The sequence below is a fragment of the Vicia villosa genome, linkage group LG5, assembly GCF_029867415.1.
Source record: "Vicia villosa cultivar HV-30 ecotype Madison, WI linkage group LG5, Vvil1.0, whole genome shotgun sequence".
Taxonomy (NCBI): domain Eukaryota; kingdom Viridiplantae; phylum Streptophyta; class Magnoliopsida; order Fabales; family Fabaceae; genus Vicia; species Vicia villosa.
In genome coordinates this window covers 137,821,938-137,830,538 of record NC_081184.1, presented here as the reverse complement: position 1 = coordinate 137,830,538, position 8,601 = coordinate 137,821,938, and the positions used below count along the sequence as shown (strand labels likewise).

The window sequence follows — 8,601 nt, the reverse complement described above, 5'->3', positions numbered from 1 at the left end:
TAATTTTTTTCACTGCAGAAGAAATTAAGCTTTTTAACAGTAGTATGAAATAGATTTCAAAATTTAATTAGAAATAAATTAGTTTAAAAAATAAATTTGTATCAATAAATATAAATATTTATTAAAAACTAACTTATAAATAATATTAAAACTTTATTACATTTTTAATTATTGTTGTTATTATTCTACAAAAATTACTCAAAACTTATAGTGATACATAGATGAAATTAACCATACATATAAGTCTCTTATTTATAATCCTTCCAATTACTTATACATAATTTTTTGAAATAAATCTGTCTTTGTATTTGACTTTTTATTTTTTAGTTTTAGGCTTTGTTTGCGAGTTTGGAGGGGAAGGGAGGGGAGAGCTTTGGAAAATAGGAAGGATTTGGTGAAAAGAATATGAAGGTTTTGGGTATCAAGGGTTTTAGAGGGTTTGATTTTATTCATAACACCAAAACCCCCCTAAAATGGAGCAACTCAAAAATTGTATTGAAGGAGGGTTTTGGAGCAACTCAAAAATTGTATTGAATGACTCTTTTATCATTATAAACAAAATCATTTATTCAAAAAATGCCAAATATTTTTCTATATTTTTTTAAAATTTCGTTTTCGGAAGCCTCTCCCTCCCCTCCCTTCTAAACTCGCAAACGAATCCTTAGTTTTTCTAGGTCTTATTCCTACAACAAAGGATCATATTCATTAAAGGGAGGAAGTTACGTGTAAATATCGAAGGTTTAGTAGAGGGAGGATAGAGAGTCGTGTTGGGGGCGGAGGCAATGGTCTGAAGGCAAGCAAGTTAAACCAGAATAATTTTAGAGGCGATGTGAAAAGAAATCAAGAGAATAGGGGCAGAAGATCGTATGCTAATGTGGTGAAAGAGGTTGTGGAGGTCGGGGGTGTGAAGCCGGCGGGAGTTGGCATGAAGAATTATGAGAATAACAAGCAAAGAAATGTTGTTGGTTGGAGTGCAAGAGAACAAAAATCGAAATTTTCTCATCTCCAATTCAATGTTGATGAGCCTAAATTGGTAAGGTTTGAGAAGGCATTTTTCGGGGATGTGGAGACTGCTGGAATGACTTATAATATTTAAGAAGTCTTTCATTCAGAGAGATATTTTAGAATTAAAGTCACTCCATTAGTGGCAAATTTGTGTTTGTGGGAAGAACGTGATGAAGGTGAGTTTAAAGCTATAGTAAAGGAAGCAAAGGATTGCATTAGCCAATGGTTTTCAGATATCTATCCTTGGTCTCCGGAAGATTATGATAACGAGAGACTTACATGGACGAGGTGCTATTGACTTCCATGTCATGTTTGGATCCTGAAGTTCTATGAGTTCCTTTCTAGGTTAGTGGATGTGTATGTGTGCTCTGATGAAGAAACTTGGGACCATACAAGAATGGATGTGGCAAGACTTTTAATAAGAACAAAATCTTCAATGGTTTTTAACCAATCAATCAACATGGAAGTTAACGAACATGTTTATGGAATTAAACTTGTTAAGGACATGCATGGTCCAAAACGTATAATGGTTCCAAATGAAAAAAGAACGTTGATTCGCCTGATGGGGAGGATGCAGGCACATGGAGTGTAAAGGAGGATTATGGGGAATACGATGGCATGCAGAAGAGTTCGAAGAGTACCTTTGCATCTACACAATACAACAATGGAGGCGAAAGTAGAACTGCTAACATCATGCATGGGAAAAAGGGTAGTTTGGTGGTAGATACCTATGAAAATCCTGCAGTTTTGGAGGATATCAGGAGTTCCGAAAAAGGAGGTGCAGGAAAAGTGTTTTTACTGAGGCTGAGGATTCAACAATTAATGTTGATGGGGATGGGGCATAAATTTGTTTCAAGTCAACGAACATGGATCGCGTAGGTGTTACGGGACTAGTGAGGGAAGCTGTGGACCATAATGTAATAATATTGGGCCAAGCGTCTGGGTATTTAAATCCACTTAATTGTTCTCAGTTGGGCTTTTGAGGTCTACAGCGTAATAAGAAACCCAATAAAAAGAAGGCCCTAGTGGACATTTACGAATCATTGAAGATACCTTACGCACCTTCCTACTTTACTGTGTTTCTCCATTCCCAAATTAACCCTAAATTGAATTAGAACAAGCTTCAGATGCATGTGCAATTGAGTAATAGGGTTGGGGAATCATCGAAAGTGGGTCCATCAAGGAGGGTTGAAGGAAATTTTCCTAGTGAATCAATCTTTGATTCCGATGTTCACATAGGAAATAACATAATATGGAGAGTGATAAAAAGTGTACCAATTATTTTTGGAACTCAATCAAGGAGATTGGTGTTGAGGGGGAGGAAGATGATGAAGTCTTTGAGGGTATAATCTGAGATATGGAGGAGAAGGAGCGGTTGATTAGGGATGGTGCGAAGGAGTTCTCTACATCGATACCATGGTTATTGATACTTACAACATTTGAGGGAGTAGCAGTTCAACGAAACGTATAAGAATTTTCTAAATTATGAGAAGTGGTAAAACTGAATTGATGTTCTTTCAAGAAACGAAGGATACAAAGATGGGGGAATAATTGGTATCAGGCTTGTGGGGCTCAAAATATTGCGAATGGTCGGCTAGAGATGTTGTGGGAAGTTCTAGAGGAATTTTAACAATCTGGAGGAAGGAATCCATATGCCCAATATTCATTTTTTTGATTCAGAAGCAATGCTATCTTAGAGGTAAAAAAAGGACCGGTGGTGATTAATTCGGTTGAAGAGGTGAAAGCAGAAATAAAGAATCATTTTGCTGCCAGGTTTTTCAGTCCTCCGTTGTGTAGACAATTTTTGTGAAATATATTTTGAATTTTTATCATCAGAAGATTGTTGAAGTTTAGAGGAGGTGTTCTCAATGGAGGAAATCAAAGGTGTGGTGTTCGATGGCAACGGAGATAAAAATCCGGGACCTGACGACTTTAATCTGGAGTTTATGAAGAAATGCAAGGATATCATTGGTAAGGAGTTGGTGGGTGTTATTCAAGAGTTTCACAAGTAAGGAAAGTTGGTGTCTAGCAACTAGACGATATTTATCCAGGGAGACAAATACTAGATGGGGTGTTGGTTTTCAATGAAATCATTGACATTGCAAAGAGGAACAAGAGGAATTGTTTGGTATGTAAGGTGGATTTTGCGCAGGCTTATGATTGTGTTGATTGGAACTACCTGAGGTTAATCTTAAGAAGAATGGGTTTTGGGGATAGATGGATTCTATGGATGGAAGCGGTTGTATTTACAAGCTCTATATCGATTCTGGTTAATGGTAGTCCAACGACAGAATTTATAGTTTCGAGAGGTATACAACAAGGTGATCCACTTTCACCTTTCTTGTTTACTATTGTGGCTGAAGGGTTGGTGTAACGCCCTGTATCTAATTAATTATTCAATTAAATATTTTTCGAAATAATTGTCGAAGTTGTGAATTGTTGTGAAATGTTGATTCAAATTGTTATGTTGTAAGTTGATTAATTGGTTGATTAGTTGTAGAAATAGTATTAGAATAATACTAAATTATTTATTGGGCTTATTTATTTGGTTGCATGAAGTAATAAGTGGGGTGTGAGAGTTAGGCCCAATAGATTAATGAAATAGGATTAAGTTGATATAAGGAATTAGGTTAATTATAAGAGAAAAAGTATTGGGAACTGGTCATGGGAAGTTCCAGAGAAGAGACAAAAGAGGAGAGAAACTCATTCCCGTTTTTCTTGCAGTATTCTCATAAAATCGACGATCCCTGATTCGTTAACCGTTGGATCATGCTCAAATTTTGAGGGTAGATTTGCAACACCTATATCTAACTTTTGACCGTTGGGATCTTCAAAATAAGGCCTGAGTTGTGAGATATCATCATCGCGCTATAGCTTCATATTTAGAAATTTTTTCAGCTTTTGATTCTGATTTAGAAGAGAAAAGGTTGGAAGCTAGGTTCAATCGAAAGAATAGAGCGGTCTCCAATCCAAGATAAGGGTGGAGTTCTGACTCTATAATGGGATTTATGATGGATATTATGATGGATATTGTGTAGGGAATTGAGTTGTGTAAAATTGTTGCTTTGTCTGTTATTATGTTGCGGTTGTTTCTAAATTGTGTGTTATCATGTTATTGTTGTTCCTAAATTGTATAAATAATTAACTTTTGCAATTATGAATCTGTCTGTGGAAATTATCTCATGTTTATACAATTGTGGTATTACTGTGTTGTACCATGTTGTTGTAATTATGTTGATGATCGATGGAGTTATTGGTCCTATGTTAGTGTTGATAACAGACTGAATGAAGTCTGTGGGAAGATTGGAAAACACCCTGTAAGATTGGTCCTATGTTGCAAGCTTCCTATCATTTTTGTGCGGTAAGATTGAACAATTCCCTTGTAAATTCTTGGGTATAAACATTGGTGGTAACCAGAGGAATGATAAGTTTCTGGAATCCTATGATCAACATGTTGAAATCTAAGTTGTCGAGCTGGGAGGATTGATTTCTATTAGTAGGAGGTAGAGTAACCATGTTGAACTCTGTTTTGACCAATTTTCATTTTACTGCATTCCTGTCAAGGTTATGCAGAAGATTATGCCCATTCAAAGGAATTTCTTATGGAATGGTGTGGCGGATAAGAGAGGGATGGCTTGGGTGAGTTGGAAAACAATATGCAAATTCAGAGAGTTTGGTGGTTTGGGAGTAAAAGACATACGTACTTTTAATAACGCATTGCTTTCAAAGTTGATTTGGAGAATTATGTATGATGAGTAGGCTATTTGTAAAGGATTGTTGCAAGCAAGATATGGAGGAGATTTGAGGAAACGGTTTTGGAGTTTAGTTGATGAGTACACTAACTCTAAAGATTCAATTTGGTGGAGAGACTTGATGTTAGTAAGTAAAAATCCTTATGGAATCATGGGAAAAATCACAATTAAGTTGGGAGACAGGAACATTGCTAATTTATGGAATTCAAGTTGGTTGCGCAGGGGCCGTTTGGCAACTCTTTATCCAAATGTGTTTCAGGAATGCCTACTCAAGAATGAGGCTGTCACTAGCATGGGGTTTTGGTGTGGTGTGGCGTTGAAAGATATTACGAGGGGAAGAAGTGCTTGGGAGGGAAGCTTCTGGTGAGCTTCAGGATCTGTTGGTGTTGCTCCAAGGTGTACACCCAGTTGTGCATTCTGCTGATATAATTATTTGGCCTTATGAAAAGTTCAAAATTTTCACAGTTAGGTCTTGCTATGATAGTTGTTTGCAGCACCGAGCACACATTGGTTTGGATACTCCGAGGAAACTTGGATTAAGCAATATTTAGGGGGATTTTGTTCTGTCGAAACTGAAGATCTGTGGTTGGAGGCTTGTTCAGGGTGGGCTGATTACAAGGAAACAACTACAAAGAAGAGGTATTATCACCTAGAGCCAAGACGCGCTTTGTGTCTTCTGTCAATTGCAGGTGGAGATTCTAAATCATGTTTTGTTGTTCTATCCTAAGGTAAAGAGCCTTTGGAGGAAAATTCACACATGGTTGAATGTGTTTATTCCGGTTGTGGATGACTGTTGCAGCCACTTGCTTAAGTGTGTAAAACTACTAAACAAAAAGATGGCTAGCTGTAGAGGGGGTGTTGTTTCGTTAACTATTTTGTTCAGGATGGGCTAACTACTCGATATTATGGTTTTCTTGATGGTGGCTTGCTATTGAACTTAAGGATAGCATTTTGAGTAATTTCTATGAGTGGTTCAAAAATCCGGCGGATTGTATTTAATCCCGTTGCTTTTTATTTACAAGTTCCTTATATTGGTTCCTTTCTTATAAGGGTTGTTGTACCCCTAATACGCTTTTCTCTTAATACAAGAGTAGCTTATTAAAAAAAGCTATAGAATTATTATTTTTTTTGAAATAATGTAAAATAAATAATATGTAATATCTTATAACGAAGATACTAATATTATAGGAGGTTAAAGGTAATGCAATGACAGTGTAAAATAATTTTATACTCTCATCCAATTGAGATTCATCAATCAGTCATGTCATATCACATTTTTAAAAATAAGAGTGTGGCTTAACACTTAACGTGATCGTGATTGATTCACTGTCAATGTATATATTTTTTCTCATATTATAGACCAGTCATTTTAGTCAACTTCAATTTCTCAAAAATTAATTAACTTCAATTTAATAAACTTCAATAAACATCAATTTAATTAATTATTCATCAAACACTTTCATTGCATCTTAACAAATTTCCTCCAAAGTTCATACACAAACATGCATGGACTTCAATCCTTTGAAGAAAAAGCATGGTTTCTTTCAAGGGTTTGGAGAGTTCTTGTTCATGTTTGATAAGCCTCTCACAGTAAGCTTCCATAAACTGATCCAACTGCATCACCACCCATTCTCACTGCAGATGCACATCCTTCCAAGAGACGGTGAAGTAAGGATAGCCATGATTCAGGAGTGTTTTGTGTGGTATGGTGATTTTTTTGGGATACGTTTTTCTTGGGTAATTTTCTTATTAAGAAACTTTAAAATTTTTTTCAAACATGACTTTTTTTTAATATTATAGAAACATGGAGAATGAGTATGCAAAGGAAGACATCAATAAAATTACACAATCACTTCATACAAATCATGATACATCTTTATTTATCATTAGTCATGTGTTACTTGTTTATGGATGTTTATTCATTTTTTCTCATGTTTGGTAGCTACTGCAAGGAGAGGGTATTTTCTATGACAGGTAATCCCAAAAGTTTCAGACATGTCCAAATCCTCCCCTGCAACTCCATCAGGCAATTTCCAATCAAATTGAAAAACAAGGTTTGCAAGTACCAATTCCATCACTACAGTAGCAAATGACACTCCAGGACAGCCCCTCCTTCCAGCTCCAAATGGTATAAGTTCAAAATCCATTCCTTTAAAATCTATTGAACTATTCATAAACCTTTCTGGTTTAAACTCTAGAGGTTCATCCCAACTTGACGGGTCTCTTGCAATAGCCCAACCATTGATTATTACCAGTGTTCCAGCCACAATGTCATAGCCATCTAGTTTGATATCTTCCATACAGCTCCGAGGGACTAACAACGGAACTGGTAAATGGAGGCGAAGGGCTTCTTTGATCACTGCCTTCAAGTAGTCCATCTTAACCAAATCTTCTTCAGATACATGAGTTTTGTTGCCAACCACAGTTCTCACCTCATCTTGCAATTTATGCATCACACTTTGGTGTCTTAACAGTTCTGTCATTGTCCAATCTAGTACTGTGTAAGTAGTGTCCGTACCTCCAGCAAACATGTCCTACATATAGAGGGAAAAGGCACAATTTATTCTTTCTAAAATTATATGTATGAAAATAAAATATTAATGAATGGTATTGTTACTAACCAGTGTCAAAGCTTTTATTGTAGTTCTATCAAATGGGAAGCCAATAGCATTAGTCTTTTGAACTGATAGTAAAACATCCACAAAATCATTATCATCAACACCAACATCTTCATCAGATCTACGAAGAATGTGATCCTCAATCACTTCTTCTATAAACTCATCCATTAACTTTTCCCCACCAATCAAGCCAAGGAATATAGTCTCCTATACATACTGTACCCAGTAATTCCACAAACTCCACCATCACTTGCTGAAATTTCTTCCCTCTTCCTTCACGGTATCTGTTTCCCAGAGCCACCCTACATACTATATCACTAGTAACCATAGAACACAACTCAGATAAGTTCAACGGCGAGGATGAAGAAGAAGAATGTTTCTTAATATGTTCCATCATTCTTGAAGTTTCTTCCTCTCTAACGCGACCATAAGATTGAACCCTTTTATTACTCAGAACTTGCAACACACAGAGACTCCTTACTTGTCTCCAATACTCACCATATGCACAGCTTGCCACATCTTTGGAACCGTATACTAGGATATCAATGATTTTACTTTGTGGCCTATCACAGAAAATCAAATCGTGTGTTTTCATTACTTTTCTTGCTGCATTAGAAGATGAAACCACAAGTACCGGAACCTTGCCAAAATAAAGAAGCATTAAAGGGCCATATTTGTTAGATAAAGTTTGAAGTGTGCGGTGAGGGAATAAGCCAAGTTGATGGAGATTACCAAGTAGTGGAAATCTTGGAGGGGATGGTGGTGAGTTTTTTGTGGTAGAGAAATTCTTAGGTGGACACAACCATAACACATGGATTTACACACAACCAATCATGTTTTTTTATTAATTAAAAAAATAAAATAAAATTGTCTCTCTCCTCCATTAAACCAACCACCCCCATGATAGCAATTAAAAACAAAATTAAATTTTTAACAAATGTCAATTTTCTCACTTTTTATTGGTTGTGCCTAAAAATAAGGATTTAGGTTCGTATCCATGCAAGTATTTCTCTTTGTGGGAGAAATTCTTAGGTGGACACAACCATAACACATGGCTTAAGCTTTAGTTTCCCTGTGATAAAAGACACTCTCTGTATGGTATTATGATGTTTGTCGGTTCTTTTATTTGGTCTTTTATGTAGATCAGATACATTTATTATACATTTATTAGTCGATAAATTCTAAATATATTTACTTATAAATGATAGGAGGGAGAGAAGTGGAAG

General features: G+C 36.1%; 1 pseudogene; it reads right to left on the bottom strand.

Annotated features, from left to right (window-relative positions):
- Window positions 1-6,460: 6,460 nt before the first annotated feature.
- On the bottom strand, window positions 6,461-8,149 carry LOC131607493 (cytochrome P450 736A117-like; annotated as a pseudogene).
- Window positions 8,150-8,601: the final 452 nt, after the last annotated feature.